This window comes from Ursus maritimus, unplaced genomic scaffold, assembly GCF_017311325.1.
Source record: "Ursus maritimus isolate PB19 unplaced genomic scaffold, ASM1731132v1 scaffold_29, whole genome shotgun sequence".
Classification (NCBI taxonomy): Eukaryota; Metazoa; Chordata; class Mammalia; order Carnivora; family Ursidae; genus Ursus; species Ursus maritimus.
In genome coordinates this window covers 5,218,374-5,239,282 of record NW_024425452.1, presented here as the reverse complement: position 1 = coordinate 5,239,282, position 20,909 = coordinate 5,218,374, and the positions used below count along the sequence as shown (strand labels likewise).

The 20,909-nt window shown below is 42.7% G+C and overlaps 1 non-coding gene across 1 annotated transcript; it reads right to left on the bottom strand.

Annotated features, from left to right (window-relative positions):
• Positions 1 to 17,798: 17,798 nt before the first annotated feature.
• Positions 17,799 to 17,901, bottom strand: LOC121105745. Its single transcript, XR_005838394.1, has one exon. It is a non-coding gene; the product is annotated as a U6 spliceosomal RNA (small nuclear RNA).
• Between the last annotated feature and the right edge of the window lie 3,008 nt (positions 17,902 to 20,909).

Below are 20,909 nucleotides of genomic sequence, written 5' to 3'. Positions count from 1 at the left end.
GATAGAAAGGAGATATAACAAATTATTAACAAGGGTCACATTTGCATAGTCGTAAGTGTGTGCCATTTTTTTCTTCTGCAAATCTATTTTTATACTAGTTTCAATTCGTAGATAATAAATTTTTAAAAATTGGGTAGTTGTTTTTTTTTTTTTAAGGTTTTATTTATTTATTTGACAGAGAGAGAGACAGCCAGCAAGAGGGAACAAAGCAAGGGGAGAGGGAGAGGAAGAAGCAGGCTCCCAGCAGAGCAGGAAGCCGATGCGGGGCTTGATCCCAGGACCCTGGGATCACGCCCTGGGCCTAAGGCAGACGCTTAACGACTGAGCCACCCAGGTGCCCCGAGATACAGTTTTTTGTTTTTTTTTTTTTTTAAAGAAAATCACCTTGACTTTGAATAATAATTAAATACATGTTTATCTGGCTTACTGCTTGGATTCAGGTGGATTCAGGTGTCTGGTTTTAGAAACAGGGAACCATAGACCCAAGGGCGGTAAATAAGTTGAAGTGGACCATCTTGTTGCCCAGAGAGCCAGTGTTTTCTTGATGCCCAGTGTCGTGAAGGCTGAGCCCCTGGGTCCCCGACTCTGCGAGTGTTTCATGAAGTCATACTTGCTGTGAGTCAGTCCAGGGTGAGTCATGCTTCCCACATCTGCAGCGGAAGGAAGGGAAGGAAGCAAGAAAAATAATAATAACTTGGTTGTTATTGTATTAAATAAAGTGAATTTCAGTGTGTCAGGCCAGATACAAAATTATAGAAACCAATCTTTGTGAAAATGTAAAATACAGTATGTTGGATCAAGTGTTCTGTTTTCTTCATTTTTAAAAAACTGTCATTTTTTGACCAAAAAGAAAAAAGTTTATTCTCTGACCTCTTGGAACTGCCTATGAAAAAGGGGCAGCTAATTCCTCTGGCAAACGTTTTGGAAACTTGACACGGAGTCTTGGGAGTTGCATTAAAAATGCAAGAGGGCATTTTACTCTCAGAGGAGCGCGGGGGTGGAGGGGGCTGCACCGTCAGTGCTCCAGGTCAGCAAATTAAGAATTATTTATTTATGGAAAGTGGGCTAGGTGTCAGCAGGGTTCTGGGGAAGCAGCGTGCCCAAGGATGAAGTGCTCAAAACCAGCAGATGAATCTCCCCAACCCTGATGATTTATGAGAGAGTTTTTGAATTCGGTTTTCATTGTCAGTGATTTTTCATGTTATTATTTGTTTATTTAAGAGCGCGAGAGAGGGAGAACACAAAAGCAGGGGGAGACAGAGAGGGAGAAGCAGGGTCCCCACCAAGCAGGGAGCCTGACATGGGACTTGATCCCAGGACTCCGGGATCATAACCTGAGCTGAAGGCAGACGCTCAACCGACAGAGCCACCCAGGCGCCTCTCGAGTTATATTTTGAATTCAAGCTGCTGATCTCCCACTTTCTTTGGCTTCAAGAGGATAAAGTTTAGGTGGTACTTTCATTAATTGCACCGTAATCCTAGGAATCACTGGATATGCGTGTTTACACCTTTAGTAACTTTCTGGCCCCCCAAAGACAAACCATATAAGAAAAATAGTTAACATTTAATGAAAGAATCAAGTTCCCCAAAACACTCTCATTCAGGCTCACCCAAAGAAATCTAGACCCCTGACACTGACAAGGAGGTCTGTTCCCCCTACATGACGCAAAGGATCGATCACCAAGGCTCCATTTACGTTGTACCTGTGCCATGAAAGTTCATCATGATAAAGAAAGCAGAAGAATTCAGAACCACAGCATAAAATTTCCAAATTTATGTAAATTTCCGGGGAAGCTTCCTCTTGAACCCAGTGATAATGCAGGTAAAACTGTCTTCTAGAAGCCACAGGTTCCCTGTACCTGCTTCCTGTCTCCCCTCTCTTGCCTTCTCTTCACACTTTCTTGGAGCATTACTCTTGAAAAAGGGTCTGGCAAGTACAGTCGTGCCGAGGCATAAATATGGCTCGTGGTGGTGATTTTTATCGGGATATTTGCTATTTTTTAATTGGTCAAAAAGACTTCAACCAAAGCAAGGAATTCCTTTGGCATTTTGCAAGGAAAGACGCCCTAAGTGGTATTCCAGTGATGACAATTTACTGTACTCATGCCTGCTGTTGCATTTTGGCAACAAGCAATATAGACATCAAGCATGAATTCGTCCCCAGTATTTTAGTCGGGGATGCCTTTTCTCGCAGCTCTAACACAGGCAGGTCAAAACAGACAATGTGTCTTATTTAGCGTTGCCCACCCCCCTGCACCCAACAGAGGACAGTGCACACAGGAGCTGAGCCATCGCCCCATGAGGCTAGGCACTGAAGGATGGGCTGCCACTCCCTCCAGGCATGCAGTGACCGTTACGATGCCCTACGCAAGTTCTATACAGAGAGCTTCTCTGCCTTACCTTGGTGCCACGTGCCAACGGGTGAGGGAAGTGGCCTCAGGAGGTAAATGAAACACAGGGAAAGGGTATTTCTCTCTTCCCTCTCCATGGTTCAGGTATTATTCTTCTGACATTTCCTCGTTATGGATCCTAATCTCAGCCTCTTCCAAGGGCTGCCTCCAACTTAGAAGCACCTCTCCCATCTTGTCTTCCTAACTAGAACATGACGCTAAGACATTAGGAGTTTGCCTTATTTGATTGGGCAGCACAAAAGATAGAAAATTAGTCTGCCATTCCTCCACTACCACGTCTTTCTCTCTTTTAATTCATCTTGACCTCATTTTCTATAGTCACCAGTATTGGAGAACATGGCAGATAAGCAAATGAAGACCTTGGTCTATTTTTAGGGCCTAATTCCCTGCCTGCTCCATATGTGATCCTGGGCTATCTACTGAACACGCCTAATTCTCACTTTTCTCATGGTACATGCCTTACGAATGAGCCAAGGTCTATAAAGCACCTCGCACAGTACCTGGAATAGAGAAAGTACTTAAGACATGTAAGCCGTCATCATCGTCATCAATAATATCATCACCATCACATCCAGTAGCGACAACCAACTCTCTTGGTGCTAATAAGGCAGCTATCTGGTGTGGTTTATGGGTGGGCTGGTAGAGAGAGTCACAGGCCAGCAAATCCCTGTGAACCATACACTTCTCCATATGTCCTTCTGTGTTTTCCCTGATGAAAGAGCAGGTGGTAGAACAAAGCAGGTCTGGGTCTAAGGTCTGGACTCTAGCTTTGTCTGCCACCGATGAGTGATGGAGTGACCTTGACTAAGCTCCTTATCCCACCGGGCTTCTGCCTCCTCACCTGGCAAACAGGAACTTAGGCTTGATACCATTATTCCCCTCAGGCCTGGACAGTTTGTGTTTCATTTACGATGTATTGACTTCACTTTTTTTCTTTCCATTTTCCCATTGAGAGGCCAAGGCAAAAGTGATAAGAAGCAAGAAAACAGCGCCCTCTAGGGTTTTCCAGAGGTGTGCCAGGGTTGATGATGTGAGCGGAAGAAAAACACCAGGGTGAGCATCTGGGGGCTCTGAATTTCCTGAGGCCTACAGTTACCTGCCTCACTTCTTAAGAGGACCTCACAACGTTGCTTCTATCTTGATGGGTTGAAATAACTTTGTTTTGAAAAATTACAAAACCCCAAAGGAAGAAAACCAGCAAAAACAAAGATAAAAACCCTTGAGAACACTTGAAGGTACAGAAACCCAAGTCAAGTAAGAAGCACTGAAGAAAAGAATTAAGTCCAACTCAGAGAGATCAGCCATTATTTATTTCAAATGTAAGTTAAACGTATTTAATGAAGAAATATAACCTTTTGATGCTTGCATCGAGAGAGTTAAGACAGTGTTCGGAATATTTCAGCAAGGTAACCATTAGTATTTTATTAATGTAGCATTTAAAAACTGTAAAAATAAAGTTTGGGAGGGAAGTCCATTTAAGTTTATATTTTTTGAGTTTATTATTATTCCTCCTAAAATGAGGCAAAAAACCAAAAAAAAAGGAACGTTGTGGTCCCCCAGACAACAGAGTCGCAGAATGTCACAAATCACCTGGTCTAAGGCTCCACTGTAGAGATGAAGAAGCTGATAACTCGATGCTTTCGTATTTAATTCAGAGCTCTTGATACTTTCTGGAAGGATACATAGAATAGTAAGAGCAATGCCAATATTCAAATAACAATAAACATGAACTCACTATGTACCACGCATCCCGCCATGTTTCACACGGAGCATCTCATTTAACCCTTGCGATAGCTCAAGGAGTTCGTTACTATGGTGTTTTTCCCTTTTGCAGACAGAGAAACGGAAGCACAGAGGACTCACGCGATCGCCCTAAAATTTACAGCTTATCCATACTTGTGGACTTTTTATGTACAATCGCAAATCTATCCCACATTCAAATGCATGCATATATTCTCAGATAGATGGCACTAGGCTTTTCATGACCGCTGCGTTGAGTTTGGAACAAAAATTATTCTGGTTTTGAAAGCTCTTCCTTGACCATTGTGAGGACAAAATGAGTCACAGGGAGTTGGGAAGAGCACTCAGAGACGGGTGGTAAATGGGCCCCAAGGAAGGGATGGGAGGCAGCTTGCCTGGGAATTGGTCAGTTAGGTGCCAGCTCTTTGAAGCGAGGGATAGCTTGAGGTTCCAACATAAACTTTCATAGATGAAGGGTCCATTGAGCAAGTATACATGAAAGGAAGAAGCTGAATTCACACTGAGCCTTTACAGAACTTTATGCACATGGGCTTATATTTTCTTCTATTCTTTGGTAAAAGCACACGAATGCACACTTGACTACCCAAACACATAGTTTTGTGTTGTTCTAACACAATATTTTTCATATGCATTTTTCATATGCATAATGTTTCACTTTAAATAGTTACATGATATCATTCCATCATATTGACGTCCCATGATTCACTTAGTCATTTCCCTATTGTTGAGGCTTTGGATTGTTCCCCGTTATAAATAGCATTGCTATACCATTTCCAGACCGTTTTTAATTTGGGGGATTTTTTTCTGATGTAAATCCCCAAGGGTTTAATTTCTGGGTCAAAGCGCATACTATATTGGATCTTGCTATACATTGCTAGTTTGCATTCCAGGAAAGCTAAAAAATAAATTACAAGTCCAACAGCATTGAATTTTTAGCATTCGGTTTTTCTGATTTATCCACCAAGAAATGTATTTATCATTTCAAGTTGTTTTGATCACACCACAACCATCACCCCTATCCTGACATCATGACCACTCCCAACATCATCACCTTTGCCAAGACAGCTAAAAGCAACACAATTACTATCATCAACTACCTTGACCATCAATACTCCCACCACCAACATCATCCACCCCCACTGTCACCATCATCTTCAAAATGTCACAACACTGTCACCAACATCACAATCACTTTCATCAACCAAACCACCACCCCATCTCTGTCATTTATTACCATCACCGTCATCAAACCCTCTAACTCAGAGGCTTATGGTCACTGGCTTAATCTTCTCAGTACAATTTGTCTTCTACCCACTAGTGATCTGCCTTTTGGTGAATTTGTAAACAAATACCAGCCCTTCCTGTGATTCTCCAGTTGGACGTTCCCTGTGCTTTCAGCCACGCAGCGATGGCCACGTTCCTAGTACACGGCCAGGATGGGCAAGAATTGTTCAGCAAAGCCAGGAAGCCCCTGATGTCTGCAAATGATCCATTCACTTATTTATTCATCCCTTTGTGCTTTCATCGATCTCTTACCGAACACAGTCCACGTGCCCACGCTCTCACCTTTTTGCCCAATAACACAACTGAAGCAATCTTTTCTTTCAAGCTTGCCAACGATGTCATTCAGGGGATAAACTGTGACCAAAAGATTGTGTTTTTGATTTTTGAACCAAATCAAGTTTTCGATATCCATTTGCAAAAGAATTCCTTAACACTGTTGTGAATAGAGGAGGAAATAATTAATAGTTGCCAACCAGAACAAGTCATGACCTTCTTATGGAGGAATTCCTTGACTATTCATGAGGGAAGCAAAAGAGATAAAATGTAGCACCTGCAAAAAAGTATTAAGACCTTTGTAAGACACGCAAATATCAAATCATTATACTGTATACCTGAAACTAACATAATGTTATATGTCAATTATATCTCAATCAAAAAAAATTTTTTTAGGGGCGCCTGGGTGGCTCAGTCATTAAGTGTCTGCCTTCAGCTCAGGTCATGATCCCAGGGTCCTGGGATCGAGCCCCGCGTTGGGCTCCCTGCTCAGTGGGATCCTGTTTCTTCGTCTCCCACTCCCCCAGCTTGTGTTCCCTCTCTCGCTGTCTCTCTCTCTCCGTCAAATAAATAAACAAAATCTTAAAAAAAAATTTTTTTTTAATGTTAAGAACTGAGGTTAAATAAGAGTTGATAAACTATGGATGGAAAATCATTCTTTTTTTTTTTTTTTTGCATTTTTCCCCTGCTTGTTCTGGAGGGATCTTAAAATCAGTTTTTTCAGCTTTTACAGAATATACTATGGAGACCTCAATTATTGTCTTGTGTGTAATTTGGTAGTAAGGAGATGGACAGAGAATTTGGAAGGCAGGAACTCCCAAGACTAAGACTTCCCGTGTTATTTTCAAAATAAGCTATCTCAACTGTTATACTACCAAACACATAAGGTTTATAAACCCTGGACCCTTGGGAATCCACTAATAAAATACTTGATATTCTTCAAAGCCACTGAATTTGTTCAACACCCATTTATTTGTACAACAAATGCTTCCTGAGAACGATTCTAGCACTGCGTGTGCTCCGGGAGCAAATGAAAAAAGTATAAAACGTTGTCCCTAACCTCAAAGATATGGCAGTGTGGTTGGGGAGACAAGATTTACAGACCGAAAGGAAAACTAATAATAGAGCACAGCTTAAGATGAAACAACAAGGATAAAAATAAATAAATTGCCAAAAGATAAATAAGTGCCAAATGAAACAATAAAAGTGACCCGGAGTTTCAAAAGGAATAAATCACTGTCGGCTGAAAGGGTCAGGACAGACTCTTGGCAAGGTAGGAGGACTTCAGCGTTGGAACACAAGGAGGACATGGGCGAGGCCACGAGTGGGGACGCGTTATTGCGGACCGACTCTGGCTATGACACAGCCACCGGGTGAGCCGGGGCCCCAGTCAAACAAAAGACTCTCAGAGGGACCTGACTAAGTATGCAAAATGACCAGTGACTTCTGCCCAAATGGCCGAAGCGAGAGGCTGGGGTGGATGGACACGGCGCGCAGGCCTGACGCAAGTCTCTCCTGGAGTTTTCAAAACACAATTCTGAGAGATTCAATATCCAGAGGCAAACAAATCCAAAGGATGGGAGAGCTGGAGGCATTGATAGGGGAGCTGAGGCAGTTCGGTCATGGAAGAGGAACGGAAGCATGGGACAATCGCCAGGTAGCCGTTAAATAACACACTCGTGTAAACAATACGTTCTGAAACCCATGGCTATATTTGTCCTTAGTCGAAGTGCCTTTTGCTTGAAGGAGAACATTTTCTGCTTCATTAGCTCTTTTTTCTTCTTCTAATATTAGTCAAGGACTTGGAAATTTCTGCTGTCTTTTGAGGCAAAGGTCACAGCACAAAATAAAATAAGGAAAAGGAACTGGCTATTAGGAGCCAAGACACCTGAGTTCCTGGCCTGCGTTTGCCATTGATACTATTTGAAACTTGAGACTTGCCACTTACACTTTCTAGATCTGCATTTTTCCCCACAAGATGAAGGTAATATCGTCTACCTTATTTACTTTACGGGGTTATTTGGGATGGAGTACGATGACATGGGGGAAAATTAACATGTTGAACACCTGTTTTGAATCAAGTCCTTTCACATTCTTATGTATTGAATGCTGAAGACGATAGCTCACATTAAGTGCTAGTAGTTTGCTCAACACCACACAGCGATGGCGATCCCGTTCTCCAAAATTTAGTAGCCACTCTTGTCCTTTAACGCCCACAGGTCAGGTTGAGCCCATGGCCTCATGGCCTCCATCAGCTTGGGGCTCCTTTTGCTCTGAGAAGGTCTGAGACAGAAAGTTGGGAGTGCGGTCCTTGGGGTGGGATGTCAACCTGTGCCAAGCTCAGGGGTGTTGTCTAGTGAAGGCAGAAAACAGGGGTGGGTTTTGGAGGTGGGATGCAGTGGGGAAAGCTGGGCAGCCATCACCCTTACACACTTAGACAGTGAGTTCCGGGTCTCAGCCAGAAGCGCCTGAGTCGGGATTACTTCCCAGCTCAGCGCTTTCTGGAGGGTAGGTCTGGCCTTCCATGGGTGGGAAATAAGAAGACTCTCTAATGAGCAACACTCTCGGTTTGGGTGGCTCCTTAGAATCAGCTGAGCAGTTTACAAATAATGCCAGCGCCCAGGCTGTAGCCCAGACCAGTGATGGCAGAATCTTTGGTGGTGGCAGATGAGAATAACATTCTGATAGCCCCCAAATGCAGCCAAGTTTGAAAACCATTGATCCCACAGAATAGAGGAAGGGTCTCCCTAAGGGCAAATTTGAGCTTCTAGTATTTTAAGATCCAGACTCTTCTAGTAACGGGGAGAAGCTACTCCGGCATTATCTCAAATGGCATCTTTGGTTGGTTGGTGGATTTCTGTTCTAATAGCAAGTGGTGAGTAGGCGTCCTAGGATCCTGCCCTAGGTCTTCTGCAAACATGGCAATGTCGCCCTTAAAAACTCATAACCCCTTGTATTGACATAGCATTTTATGGCCGTGTATTCTGCTTATTCTTCAAACTGCCTCTTCAGATGGCATTTAAGGACCAAACGATGTTTTTTTTTTTAAACCTTCAGTCTTATTAAATAGCTATCCTGGCCGTGATCAGTCTACCGGTTACAGTGACGGTCAGCACAGGAAGGGCAAAGTAGGAAAGACTCTTCCCAGATGGAGGTAAATCTACAGAGAAATGCGTCTACGGGTAGAAATTTCATTTGACGAAGTTGCTAGTCTCCTGCCTTTGGTATCTCTTCCTCCTCCTCTATTTGGGGTTATTGTAGTGCTTTCAGAATCCAGACTTGAGTTTCCTGAGCTGATACTGTCAAGGACAACCAGGTGGGTCTTCCTGTGTGTGCAGAATAAAGGTAGGAAGGCTGCGGAGAGCCGCGAGAAAGTGTCCGGCCCCCAGACTCTCCTCTCTTCTTGCCCTGGGCGCCCATGGCGCTGAAGCTCCAGTGGCATAAGGATCCCGAAGGAGCTTATCAAAACTGTAGCTTTCCTGGCCCCGCCCTCAGATTCAGTGTTTGTGGGAAGGGCCCAGAGAGATGCATTTTTAGAAGCTCCCCCTGATTCTGGTTCAGACTGTTCTAGGAAACTCCTGGGGGCGGGGACCAGATGCTTTGGGAATGCGGGCCTTTGTGTTCCCAATTGCCTTCTCCTGTGATGCCCTTTTAAAATGTAGATATGACCCCAGCCTGAGTCACTATGTTCCTCTCTCTGGACAGATGGGAGGACAACAGCAGGAGGAGGGTCTTAGTATGTGTTTATTGAAGGGACAAGGGGAAAGTAAGATCTCCTAGTGTGAGAGTTTGGGTAATGGATGAGGATTTTGAATCCAGGGACACCGCTGAAGAGGAGGGAATTGGCTTCGCAAAGACAAACATGGCTGACTTCACAGAGGCCCAGGGAGCTCTAAGAGGGCTGCACACGGTCTAGCTGACTTGCCTGGGCCTTTCCCTACAACGGAATTAGAAAAGACGCTTCTTGTTTAAAAAAGAAAAATCGGACAATGTATAAAATAAAAGTTGTAAAAAGTAAAAATTGAAATGTTCTTCCTCCTAATCCCACTATTCTGAAATAACCATTATCTGTACTTTGTGCGTAACCTTCTAGACAACATATAATATAAAAATCATATCTATTTTACAAGAAATGACATAAGCTCATGCACTTTTCCATAATTGATTTTCTTTTTCAGTTAACAGTATATCCTGACATCTTTCCATGTCATTCCATATATGTTCTTTTTGTGATATCCTTCATTATATGGATGCGCCAAATGTACCCAATCAGTCTTCGGATGGACATTTCGTGCTCTTCTAGTTTTTTATTTCAAACAATGATGCAATAAACACCTTTGAACATACACCCTTTGTTTCCTTAAGAGTTTCCTATCAACGGGCCTGTTGAGTCTTCATAGACCCATCCATGTCCTCTAATTTGATAGATAACTGACCTCTGAAAGGTTGTACCAACGTACACTCCCTGCTAGTATTGTGTATTTACTCACAATTGTTTTCATGGGTCTTTACACATTTTTACCAGTTAAATAAGTGAGAAATCTTCCATTGGCGCAATTTGTTTTGTAGCTAAGTGGTATGCTTTTTCATGTTTTATTCATCCCTGTGATGCTGCAATGTAACTGTTTATACCTGTTACCTAGGAGTCAAGGCTCACTTCTGTGTATTCATGCAAATACTGTGTTTTCTTGTTTTCGCGATGGCCTCTGTTGATAAACAGCAAGTAGTCATGGGCTGCAGAGAGCAAATCCTGCGGAGAGGGGGAGGGGCAAGGGAGTAATCTTCCACTTAATCAAGATATCAGAAGCAGCAACTTATTAAAAAGCACTCCTGTCTATCCCATTCTCATAGTCCATAGTCTCTCATGTTTCATTCCTGATGGGTAGTAAGGAGGGCACGTATTGCATGGTGCACTGGGCGTTATACGCAACTAATGAATCATCGAACTTTACATTGGAAACCGGGGATGTACTGTATGGTGACTAACATAATATAATAAAAAATCATTTAAAAAAAAAGCACTCCTTACGTTATTTAGTGTGTAAACTTTAAGAATTGGAGCAATGGGTTCTATTATGCAAAGTACAGTGACGGGAATAAAACAAAATCTTAGTAAGTTATTTACCAAACGAATGAGCGAATGCAGGCAGATAGACAGATCTAGATACATACTACAGGCCTGGCTGTGTGCTGGGCACAAGGAAACACACATAAGAAACACCAGTCCTGCTTTCAAAAAGCTAGAAGATTTGTTGGGGTTGTGGGTGTGTAAAGTGATGATTACGATGCAAGAAGTGATTAATGGAGGGATAAGGAGATTGTCTTCTGTCCTTGAAGGTCTTAGTTCTAGGAGGCAACGGATTCATAAACAAATAATTTCGATGTGATAGCACAAGACTTTGCACAGGTGTTATGGAAGTGAGAGGGTTTTGTTTGTTTTTTGGAGGGGTTTTTTTGAGAGGGGAGGTGGTGGAAAGGGGGCAGAAGAGAATCTTAAGCAGGCTTCACGCCCAGTACCAAACCTGAGGGCTCAAACTCACAACCTTGAGATCATGACCTGAGAAGAAATCAAAAGTTGGAGGCTAAACCGAGAGCCACCCAGGTGGCCCAGGATGCAGCCTCCTTTTCTAAAGTGCATCACTGTGCTGTTGACCCATGGCCACCTTACAATGGCCCTGAGATCTTTTTTGGTCATATGGCCCATCTCTTGCCCATAACATTCTTTATTCTGTGCAGGTTCAAACGGTTGTGGATACAAATCTCCTGTTGCAAACATTAAAAAATCTAACTCGAGACAGTTTGAGCCAAAAAGGGCTTTTACTGACTATCGGGACAGGAAACTCTAGGGGTATCAATTTTTAGGTACCAAGAGATCTAGTCATTCAAACAATACATCAGAACTTGGGCTTCCTTTCTCTATCTCTTAGCCCTTGTTTTCTCTCTGTTGGCTTTACTCTCAATTATACTCTGTCTCAGCGGTGGCAAGACAGTGCAAGCAGCTCCAGGACCATATTGTCGTTTCTCTGCAAACCCAGCAGAAGGAAAAATTATCTCTTGAGCACATTTCTGACAAAAACCCAAATCTGAGCAAAGTCTGATCTCTTTATCACATAATTTTGAGGATTCGTATTATATCTTCTATGAGTTACAAAGAAACAGCCTTAACTAACATTGCCACCTGGAGAAGATAATTACAGTTTTAAAAAATGATTCTCTGCCAACTAGATTGTAAATGAGAACGTCATGAACTCAGCACTAAGCAGCTCGCTCTGCAAGTCTATGACTTTTTTTGTTTAAAAAATGGAACATTGGGGGCGCCTGGGTGGCTCAGTCCTTAAGCATCTGTCTGCCTTCGGCTCAGGGCATGATCCCGGCATTCTGGGATCGAGCCCCACATCAGGCTTCTCCGCTGGGAGCCTGCTTCTTCCTCTCCCACTCCCCCTGCTTGTGTTCCCTCTCTCGCTGGCTGTCTCTCTCTCTGTCGAATAAATAAATAAAATCTTTTTTTTAAAAAAAAAGGGGGACATTGGCTCCAAGTTGATCATGTGTCCATTTTGAACAATCGCTGGGCTCAGAGGGATTCCCTGCTCCTGCCAGTCACCTGCCCACCCCTGAAGCTCGGCTGGAACCTAATGGAACAGGTGTAGATTCCAAGGAGAATTCAGGGGTCCTTTAACAAAAGGGCTAGTGGATTCTGGTTGTCAGTCATAACAACTCTTCTCTTTTCCTTTCAAAATTCTAATCTGTTTGGTCATGGGCATTTGCCCACTTTCTTCAACTCATTCTGTATTCTTGTCCCACCCATGGACAAGCTGACTCCCCCTCCCCAACATTCCTTATCTTGCTTCTCCCCCAGCCTGGGGTCCTCTTTAATACCATGCCTTTTTTTGAGTTATTAAAGGCTATCTCTGGTCAACTGGCAAGATGGGCCTGTTGTCCAAAAGAGAATTAGATGTGTGCATAAAAGTAGTATGGGTCAACAGTTTTGTTTTGTTTTTTGGAATTTTGTTACACATGTATTTATCTTGGATCCTGTCCCAGGCTTTTAAAAATATATTTGTGTAATAGTTGTATTTTAATGTGATCTTGCTGTGACTAAAGTATGAACTTTGCCGTTAAGTGAGACAATTACCAGAACAGTAAATCCTGCCAAAAATTCATGGTGCTGCAACTGAACATGACCTCAGATCACTTTTCTCTGGCCTCTTGTCTCCCATGGTTTTCCTTTCTGTAGGGGCTAGGTATTTGTTTATTTTTCCTGTGCCACATTTTGGTGCCCGTTTCTTTTTTCAGCTCTGTCTCTGATGTCTCTGAGGTTAAGCAGAGTGAAGGAGGATTCCAGAATCCCCAGATCCAGCCATTCCATATCTAAGATCAGTCATTCACTGACTCCAATTCAAGAAGCAATTGCTTCTATCATCATCCCAGCCTCCTCCTCCGAATGCGTTCTGCTTCTCACACCCCAGAAAGCAAGGAAGTTAATAAGACAGGCTTTCGCGGTGCAGAGACCTGGGTCAGAACACCAGCTACGTTGTTTATAATGATCTGTGTGATCTTGGCCAAGTTCCTTAACCTTCTTAAGTCTTTGCTTCCTCATTTGTGAAATGGGACTGATAGCACCTGTCGTTCGGGCTATTATAGAGATGAAGCAAGCTTAGACGCGATTCAGAGCTGCCGGCACATGGTGGGCTCTTGGTAAATGTTAACTCTGGTTTACTTCAAAATTAGAATCTTTATAAAAACCCCATACTGTAATGTCCATTTCACTGATGTCAGCCTTTGAGTAAAGTAAGGGCAGAATCCTTAGTTGGGGAGGACTCTGTGAGTAAAAGAACTGCCTGATACTCATTAATTCATTCCACTATCATTTTTTTCCAAAATGTACACTGTACTTGGATTATTAACAGTTTGTTTACAAGTGGTTTTTTTGGATGTTGTTGTTACAAGTCTATAGCAGGGAACCGTTGTGTTCTGAGGGCCATGCAAAAGAGACACGGAACTGGATTCCTGTCCTCAAGAAGCTTTTACTTTTGTGGAAAAGGCATAGGGCAATCCATGAAGTCATAATGCAGGAGCAAAGATTGCTCATCAGCAGGAGGCAAGAGGCACCATGTCTGTTCTCGGAAGGTTCTCGAATGAGCATGAGCAGTATGCCCCCAAAACACCGGTGGAGAGAATGTGTAATGAGTGAATCAGTGGATGAGTGACGGTTGTTGACAAGGACACTTGGCTTTAGTCCCATGTGCTCCCAGGCCCCTCCCTGGGAGACTGTAGGCAGACTGCTGTGGGAACCAAGATTACTTGTCATGTTCGGCATGTCCAAGGGCACTTTGGTTAATAAAGGAATAGACAGAGCTAGCAGCCCACACTAATCCTCCTCACGCCCAACCTGTGACTTCATGTGGGTGTAATCACTCCAGGACTCACCTCCCCTTGTCTACACCCACCCGGCCCTCCCACGGAGACACTGGTGTTTCTGCAGCTGTCATCAAACCCTGCTGGTCCCTTTAGCTTGAACCTCAAGCCCTTGGGATTTTCCGAGAGATCCTTTGTAAAGAATGTCAGAGAGGGACAATCTAATTCTCTTAGAAATAGCCGCTACCCTGGGCGGAGTGAGTGGGTTCAACTAAATATCATTAGGCACATAAAAGTGTGAGCTTGTAGCTAATGACGTGCTTAAACTCTGGTGCCGGGCAAGACATTTCTAAAAAAATAATCTTCCTAAAAGGATCATCGTCATTTGATAATAAATGTCCTTTTATCACATACACGCACACTCTCTCAGTCTAAATATGCTTATTTTGTTGTTTTATTTTTTTATTTCAGTGAAGGTTTGTTCTACTTTATTGATTGACTATAATTAGGAACACTAGGTCTCATGGAACAGAGACTTGTTTTATATATCTGAAGTCAATGGGAAGATGAGATCTGATACTAAGGATTTGAAACAAAGAATGTGTGGGAAGGGCATATAAAAATAAAATCCAGTGGCTTTACATTTTTTGGTTTAAGAATCTTGATCATTTGAAAAATTTGTATACAGAAAATTCTCATTTTGCATATAGGGTTCTGTATGTTTTCATGCATGCAGAAACCTCTATACCCACCACCACAAACAGGACACAGAAGAGTTCAATCACCTGAAAAAATTCCCTTCTGCTACACCTTTGTAGGTCCCCCCTCTCCCCGCCAGTCCCAACACCTGTCGGCCACTGATGTGCTCTCCGTCGCTGTAATTTTGCCTTCGCAGAATGTCACAGAAATGGAACCATTCCGTAGGCAATCTTTTGAGACTGGCTCCTTTCACTTAGAATAGTGCAGCTAAGATTCATCCTTGTTTGGTACGTGTTCATTCTTTTTTATCGCCAAGTGCTATATTGTTGTATGGATGGACCTCAATTCTCTTATTCCTTTAGCTAGTGAGGGACATTTCGGCTTCTAGTTTGTGTCAATGATGAATTATGCTGCTATGAACATCCATGTACAGGTTGTTGTGAGAACCCAAGTTTGCATTGCTCTAGGATAACTCCCGGAAGATGACAAGTGTGTCTTATGGTTAGTTTATATTGGACTTTATATGGAATTACCAAACTGTTTTGTCAGAATGACTGTATCGTCCTGCATTCTCACTGACCGTGTTCGGGAGTTCCAGCTGCTCTGCAGTCTTGCTACCACATGGGCTTATCGTGTGTGTATTATTCTCACCATTCTAATAGGTATATTGTGGTATCGTTTTATTTGTATTTCTCTCCTCAATGACGGTGTTGATCGTGTTTTCATGTGCTGATCTACTCCTGGCATGTCTCCTTTGGTGAAATGTCTGTTCAGATTCTTCTTGCTAATTTTTAATTGGATTGTTTGTTTTCTTATTTTTGAGCTGTGAAACTTCTTTACAAACTCTGGATACAAGTTCTTTATTTCCTCCTCTTCTTATTTCTGGAAGAGATTGTATAGAATTGGTAATATTTCTTTCTTAAAGGTTTGGTTGAATCTATTAAGGAAGACATCTAGGCTTGGGAGGGTTTTTTTTGGCGAGAGGAGGATTTCCAACTATGAATTCAATATCTTTAGTGGATGTGGGACTGTTCAAGTTATCTCTTCCTTCTTGAATGAGTTTTGTTAGTTTGTGTCTTTGAAGATTGGGTTAAGTCTCCAATGTGTATGCAGAGAGTTGCCTGTATCCTTTCTTTGTTAATCTTTTATGACTGTGAAGTTTATAGTGTTATCCCATCTTTCATATCTGATACTGATAATATACAGCTTCTCTCTTTTTTCTCTTCGCAAATCTAGCTAGAAGTTTATCAATTTTATTGATCTTTTACGAGAATTAGCTTTCAGTTTCATTGATTTTCGCCATTGTTTTATCTTGTTTCAGCTTCATTTTTTTTGTATTTATTATTTTATTCCTTCTTGCTTTAGGTTTTGCTGGTTTCTTAAGGTACAAGCTTAGATTTGAGACCTTGATTTCTTTTTAAACAGAACATTTCAAACATAAATTTCTTTCTACGACGACTTTGGCTGCATCCCACAAATTTTGATACATTGTATGCTCATTTACATTCAGGGTGGGAGATAGGCTAGCCCAGTGATGGGTATTAAGGAGGGCACGTATTGCATGGAGCACAGGGTGTTATACGCAAACAATGAATCATGAAACACTACATCAAAAACTAAGGTTGTACTGTATGGTGACTAACATAACATAATAAAAAATTTTAAAAATTTTCTAATTATCCTTGAGACTTCTTTATTGACCAATGAATTTCTTAAAGTGAATTGCTTAATTTCCAAATATTTAGAGGTTTTCCAGAAACATTCTTTATTGATGTAATTGATTCTATTATTGTCAGAGAACATATTTTGTATTGTTTCATTCTTTTTTTTTAATTTTTAAAAAGATTTTATTTATTTATTTGTCAGAGAGAGAGCAAGAGCAGGAGCAGGGGGAGCGGCAGGCAGAGGGAGAAGCAGACCCCCCGCTGAGCAAGGAGCCTGATGCTGGGCTCGATCCCAGGACCCTGAGATCATGACCTGAGCTGCAGGCGGATACTTATCCAACTGAGCCACCCAGGCATCCCTGTTTCATTCTTTTAAATATAGTGTTTGCTTTGTGACCCAGAGTATGGTTTATTTTGGTGAATATTCCATATGTACTTAAAAATAGTGTGTACTCTATTGTTATTTAGATGGGATATTCTATACAAGCTCATTAGGCCAAACTGGTTGATAGTTATTGTTTAGATCTTCTATATTCAGGGGCGCCTGGGTGGCACAGTGGTTGGGCGTCTGCCTTTGGCTCAGGGCGTGATCCCGGCGTTGTGGGATCGAGCCCCGCACCGGGCTCCTCTGCTGTGAGCCTGCTTCTTCCTCTCCCACTCCCCCTGCTTGTGTTCCCTCTCTCGCTAGCTGTCTCTATCTCTGTCAAATAAATAAATAAAATCTTAAAAAAAAAAAAAAAGATCTTCTATATTCATACTGATTTTTTGTTGTTGTCTGTTTGTGCTATCAATTACCAAGAGAAAAGTGTTGTAGTCTCCAACTACAATTGTGACTTGTCTCTTTCTACTTTCAGTTCTATCAGCTTTGCTTCATGTATTTTGAAGCTCTGGCATTAGGTATGTACACATTTAGAGTTGTCATATCTTTTTTTTTTTTTAAGATTTTGTTTATTGATTTATTTTAGGAAGAGAGAGTGAGCCCAAGCAGGGAGAAGGCCAGAGAGGAAAATGTGCCATTTTATAATAAGTTTTGTGTTTACTCTCTTTTTTTCCTCTGTCAAATCCATTAGATTATTTGAAGATTTCTTCCCATTACATTTTAATTTGTCTATTGGCTTTTTACTGTATCTCTTTGTATGACTTTTCTAGTTGTTGCTTTCAGAGCGGTTACAACATACATATCTAACTTTTCTTAATCTGCTTAGAGTTCATAGTTTGCCATTTCAAGTGAAGTATAGAAAACTTACCACTATATAAATCCCTTGACCATCACCCTTTATGTCTTATCATTCAATCCGAATATATTGAAAACCCCATAAGACATGTTATAAGTTTGCTTTCAACAATCATACAAAAGTATGGCTGTTACACAGATTTGCATGTCTTTCACTGGAACCATGCCAATCTTCTCTGTATTGTTTCAATTTTAGTATATGTGCAGCCAAGGTGAGCACTGAAGATGTTTTTGAAGTCCTTTGCTGGTAAATATTTATCCAAAACTTGCACCAACTTTGTGAAACTATGATTATTAGAAGTACAGTCTGTGATCAAGGAGGTGTTTTTCTCTGGACAAAGCTGTAACTGACTGCGACCAATTATGATTTGACATTAAAGGGTACAAAATGAAAGCTTTTTATCCTGAACTAAAGCAGAATGTGGAATTAAAAACTAGAAATTATGCACAAAAATATTTTATCACCAAAGCTGACTTACTTTTGTTTGTTTTGCAACATGAATGTTTAGAATATCAAAACTACCAGTCGTCTGGAGGGGTGTTCAAAGGGAAGGTATTAGCTAGAAATTAAAAGAGAACTGGTCCATTTTCCAATAAGCAGTAGATCTTTGGAGAAGATGAAACAGAAGCCAACCTGGCGAGGTGTGGAATTAAGGAGAGTGGAGGTCATAGCGGACATTGTTTAGATCTTAGTCCAGAAAATGATCACACATGTAAAGCATCTTTCATCTAAAAATAAATAGCCCTCAGAGGCATAAGCATATAATTTTATTTACCTCTGCCACATTTGCTATTGCAAACACTGTCCAGAGTCCAGAGCAGGAAAGTGATGAGTCTGTGTGGCACGCGGTGAAGGTATCAGTCCCCCTCTGCGCCCTTGGCCTTCGCAGAGTATGCAGTCATTGGCTCAGAAGGTACTGTTGGGTAGGTGACTGTTTCTCTAAAGGCTTTGGTGATGTAAGCCCGAAACCAAGGAGGAAGAGAGGGCATTGAAACCTCCCCTTGGTTGAGCTGTGGTATACTGTGAGGGTTGCAAACTTGGGCCTGGTGACTGTTTCTTCAGTGAGAAGGAAGCATTTGTACTTGGACTTTATGGGGAAACAGCCTGCCATAAAGGGTGGTCAGGATACCTTGCCGTCTTCTCCACCTGACCAGTCAGGAAGGTTCAGCCGAAGTGCCTTCTGCTTCATGAGGCCTTTCCCTCTACCCGCTCTGCCTGTGGTGAATAATCTATCTACATGCTGATTGATAGAGCTCTTGTATCCGCCCCATTCATGTGACAGGTTTGTCTTCCTTCCATGGGACTGTTACCCGGAAATGGATCTTACTCTCCATCCAGACCAGGACGGTGTCTTTGTTTCTTCAAAGCGACTTACCCAGTGTACGCTAAGTTGGAGAGAGGCAGTTCGTAGAGTCGTTGAGAGCACAGGCTCAGTCTTTCTGTGTTCAAATCCCCCATTTTCTAGCTGGTTGTCTAGGGACAAGCTCCTTAAATACTTTGAACCTCTGTTTCCCCACCTTGAACACCGGGATAATAACACTATTTGTAAAGACTCAACAAGTGAAGATATACAGTGCTGAGCGGTTTTGTCTGCCATATAGTAAGTACTGTTCCCTATTTTTATTATTAAGTGATTACTTTTTTTCTTAACGCAGCAGTGACATACACACATATTCGTGAGCAAGGCCAACCAGAACGCAAACAGGGCTAGCAAAGGGAAGGCAGAGAAAACAAACAAAAATTGACCAGATTTCAGATGCAAAAGATTTAGTACCTATTTTTAAAAGAAATGAAAGGTGGGAATGCAAATTGGTACCACCACTCTGGAAAACCATCTGGCAGTGTTTATCCAAGAAGAACATTCTCATACTCTATGACTTCTAAATTCCACTTGTAAGTATATACCCAACAGAAAAGTGTCCATGCATCACCAAAGGATGCTTGATAGAATGCTCATAGCGGCAGTATCCATGGTAGTCGATAACTAAAAACTATGCACATGTCCATCAACTGAAAAATAGATACATAAACTGTGGCCATGAAAATGGATGATTTACCAACTACACAGAACGGAAGGGATCAATCTCACAAATGTCGGAGTGAGCAAACGAGCCAGACATCAAGGAGTGTCTATGCCGCCTCTACTGTAAGATTCCAGGCAAAACTAACCCGTGTTGTTACAAGTCAGGATAATGGTTACTCTGGGGGAAGAGGGGGTGGAAGGCGAGGGAAGGGAAGAGAGGAGAGACCAGGAAGTGCTTCCTAGCTAACATTGTATTTCTTCATCTGGTGCTCCAACTGGACTCTTAGGCGCATTTTCCCACACGTGTATCATACTTCACTGCAAAATAGAGAACGGAAATAAGAATAGGAAAGCAAGGAAAGGAAAGAAGAGAACAGAGAAAGAAAGGGAAGGAAAAGCAAGCCCAGAAGATGAGAAAGACAGGGGTCCTCAGCTCTGGCTGCACCTGACCAGGTTGGCTCACTCCTCTACCTTACACACCAGCCCTGCCCACCCCTATCCTGTGCCCTCCTCCATTTGCCCAGCAGGAGGATGGCTTGTACTGGGGGGAAGGGGGGGTCCTCTCCTTCTCTGCACCCCCCCAGCTCCTCCCCACTCTGAGCACTGCTAAGGCAGGGAAGGGGCTTTTGTGGTGCGTAATGCTGGTGGTGGAGTAACTTGGAAGAGCTAAAGCATCATTAATGAAACCTAAGACTTAAACCCATCTTTCCTCTCCTCTCCTCTCTTCCTCTTCTCCTGGACTCCCTCTCCCTCCCTTTACCTCTCCCATAAGGTCCCCCGGCCCCGGTGGCGGGGCCAGCCAGGCTCTGGCCCTCCTGGGCTCCGGGCGGGGCTGGGGCGGCGGCGCGGAGCGGGGACCGGGGCCAGGGCAGGGGCCGGCTCGCGGTGTGCCCCTCCCGCCCCGCCCCGCCCGGGCTGACCCCGCCCCGCGGCCTCGGGCTATTTTGGGCGCGTTGGCGGCGACGCGGGGATCGCTGACAAGCGCGGATCCTGTGACACCTCCCTGCAGCCAAGCACTTGTTGCTTGCTCCCAGGACCTGCTGCCATCCCTGAACCCACCTTTCCCCCTTGCCCCCTGTCCCCTCTGGCTTCCCTCCTTTGCATGTGATCTCTCCGGACACTGATCTCTCAGACACTGCCGTTCCTGGCTTGGGAAATAGATTAGAAAATAATAATAATAATAATAATAATAATAATAATAATA